The following is a 3859-nucleotide window of genomic DNA, read 5'->3' on the forward strand; positions in this document are numbered from 1 at the left end:
CACAAAAGAGGCTAGGCATTTTGTGTTTTGGTCTAATTAATTTATACAGGTTCAGTAAGTTGTCTTAATTAAACACATGTGCCTGAGTAGGTAAAGAAATCTGAACTTGGATGGTGCTGAGCAATTCAAGTTCAGAGAATTCACTTCTATCTGGAAGTTTCATAAGGAATTTCAGATGACATTTTTAATAAACTCTTATTTCAAAGACTAAACAAAAAAAGTTTATTGGTCCTGTATTCTGATGCTAGAAAATCAAACCTAAGAGACTCATCTTGGGAGCTTGGGTCACAGAACAGGTGACTCTTGATTTCAGAGATCTCAGTCTATAGATAGTTGACTTCATATCTCTGGGCCTGAGGTAAGGCAGCACATCATGGGGGAAGGGCATGGTAGTAGAAAGCAGCCAAGGATATGGCAACAAGGAAGCATAGAGAGCTCTGCTCACTGTAGACAAAAAACATATCCCAAGGGCATGCCCCTACTGACTTCCTACCTCCAACCACACCCTACCTGCCTACATTTACTGCCTTTAATCCATCAGTGGATTAATTCAATGATTAAATTATACCTATCATAAACCAATCATTACACCTCCATACATTCTTGCATTGTCTCATACATGAGATTTTTAAACCGTAGTTAAACCATAACATTGAAATAACCTGACATTAACCAAATAGCTTTGTTCCTATTCTGTTTCCTTGTTCTCACCTTGTAAAAACCAGTGGGAACCTTTCATTCTATTTTATAGGAAGGAGGCTTCCCAGATTCATGAGTCATGAAAAAAACCAATAAGATCTATAAATTCATTGTAATTTTGGTTTTTGACATATATAATACATAATTCTTTCCTAAGAATTTGACCAATACTTCTGGACATAAGAACATATTATCAATAGCTGCGCTGACAAATCTTCAAAGTCTTTCAAAAGATTTTGCCTTGTAAAAATGTACCATCTATAAAACATATTTATATTAATAATGTTTTACTTATACAAAATTAACCTAAGGAAGGCTGGGTTTCTTCTTTCTTTTAATAACTTTTCTTTGTGACTTTTAAAATGATGTGGAACTACTTAAGAAATAGGAGTTTACCATGAAATCTTCATTTCTGAGACTCTTCTTTTTGTAAGGTGTGCTAGGCTGAACTAGGTCCACAAAAGGTCTGGATGTTCTGGTTCTCCAGAGGCATAGAGCCAACAGAATGCACATGTAAATATACGGGGGGATTTATTAGATTGGTTCACATGATCAGAGGGTTGAATAGTCCCACAGTGGCCACCTGCAGGAAACCAGTAGCTGCTCAGTCCAAGAAACTTGAAGCTGCCGAAGAAGAGGGACCAATGATGTAGCCCCAGTCTAAGACTGAAGGCCTGGAAATTCCATGGAGAGTTGCTGTCTTATAAGACAATGCTCAAAGGCTGAAGAATCTAAAGTCTGATGCCTGCAGGTAATGACTGCAGCAAAAGCATGCTGACATAAGGAGAGGTGAGTCAGCTAAGTATGTGAGCTTCGCCCTTCTGCTTTGGATGGTGTGCCAGTCTATAGGATGGTGCTGCCCACGTTCAGAGAAGGTCTTTCCCACTAATTTCACTGTGCAAGCCAATTGTCTGTGGAAACACCCTCTCAAGCACACCCAAAAGGGTACTTTGCCCATTTTCTAGGTGTCTCTCAGTCTAAGCAAGTTGTCAACCAAGGTTAACCATTGCAATGTTGCTTTATATGGCAAGAAGGATTTTTCAAGTATGATTAAATCAAGTATCTTGAAATGAGAGAATTATCATGGATTATTGAAACAGGACCAGTATAATCATAGGGGTTATATAAAATATAAGAGAGGAGGAGATGATGCGATAATGGAAACAGAGATTGGAGATGGGAGAAGGGGCCACATGCCAAGGAATTCAGACAGTTAGTAGAAACTGATAAATGAAAGAAAACAAATCCTCCAAATCCTTTGGAGCCTCAGGAAACCCTTCTGATACCTTTTAGCCTAAAACTCATTTCAGACTTCTCACCTCCAGAACTGTAAGAGAATAAAATTTGTATTTTTAAGCTGCCAAATTATGGTGATTTGTTATAGTAGCAATAAAAAATCAATACATGAGTTAAATGAATCAACCAAAAAACAAATCTTTGTTTTTTCCCAAATCCTCTCTGGAAAATTCTAAAGAAAGTTTAGGTGTAAGAGATACCATGACATTCCCCCTTTCCCTCAATTTTAGAATCTGATCTTTAGAAGATAAAAATAAAAAGAGCTATCAAAAGAAATTTGGTAATTTACCGAGAGAGAATCATAGATGTTGGAGTACATGAGTAGTTTTAGCTGGGCTACTTATTAATCAAAGTGACAATGAAATTCATTAAAATAAATGCAGAAGAAGTTATTATGACTTTAGCTTTTTTAGTGAAGGTGCTTTTAAGAAAAATAATCAAGACATATGGACTATCTGTGACCTGGGAAGATTATACAGAAAATAACTTTTCTTTAAGAGCAGATCAGATAATCTAAGATCAAATTTAATAGAAAGAAGATCCAAGTATGTGCTAACACATACTTGTCCATGAAGGAGTCACTGAATTCTTTTTTTTTATATATATATATAAATTCCCTCATCAAAACAGAACCAACTTTGACAATTTTTTTAATTGTAAACAAATGGGATACATGTTGTTTCTCTGTTTGTACATGGCGTAAAGGCATACCATTTGTGTAATCATAAATTTATATAGGGTAATGTTGTTTGATTCATTCTGTTATTTTTTCCTTCCCCCACCCCTCCCATCCCTCTTTTCCCTCTATACAGTCCTTCCTTCCTCCATTCTTGCCCCCCTCCCTAACCCCAACCCTAACCCTAACACTAACCCCTCCCACCCCCCATTATGTGTTATCATCTGCTTATCAGCTAGATCATTCATCCTTTGGTTTTTTGAGATTGGCTTAACTCAGCATGATATTTTCCAATTTCATCCATTTGCCTGAAAATGCCATAATTTTATCATTCTTTATGGCTGAGTAATATTCTATTGTGTATATATACATATATATGTATATATACATATATATATATATATATACCACAGTTTTGACAAATTTTTAACCCATGTCATTACTTGTTTTTAGGTTTATTATTTGTATTTATTATAAATCAAAGCAAAAAAATCATTTTCTGCCTTCTTTCTGTAGTTCTAATTTATTCATCGAAGTTTTGACCTTCACTATTTTTGTTCACATTCTGAAAGAAGATACTTAATTTCAGTATAATTCTGTTTTTTCACTCCATTACCTTTTACACATAGTCATAGTTCTATTCCACCCTTGTTTCCAGTAGTCTTAATCACTCATATTAATTTCAACTTATATATAACTGAAATAACTAACTTCTATTTAACAGAGAGAACAGAGGGGAGGGCAAAACTACCAAATCTTGAGCAACCTAGAGGGTAAGTAGAGAATACCCAGTGTAAGTCCCTATAGTCACAGTATCATGTCATCCTACTCTTACATCACAAAGATGAATGCCTTCCTTAACACCACATCTCAATTTTGTTTCTGAGAATATTTGTCAATATTTGATAGTCACCACTGGTAGGGAGAGGGTCAGTGCTGATGGCATCTAGTGAGTCAAGGGCAGAGATACTGTTTGATAGTCCACCCTGCTCAATACAGGTGCCTGCCCCTGCAACAAAGAATCTGCCTAATCCAAAATGGCACTGGTACCCCTGTTGAGAAAGTGTGCTTCCCAAGACCTCCAAATATAGCCATATGGCAAATATTATAAGAAACAAAGATGTACATAGGTAGTCAGACTTCTGTACCTGCAGGTTCTATCTCCATGGACTCAAATAATATGAAGTA

Source organism: Sciurus carolinensis, unplaced genomic scaffold, assembly GCF_902686445.1.
Source record: "Sciurus carolinensis unplaced genomic scaffold, mSciCar1.2, whole genome shotgun sequence".
NCBI lineage: Eukaryota > Metazoa > Chordata > Mammalia > Rodentia > Sciuridae > Sciurus > Sciurus carolinensis.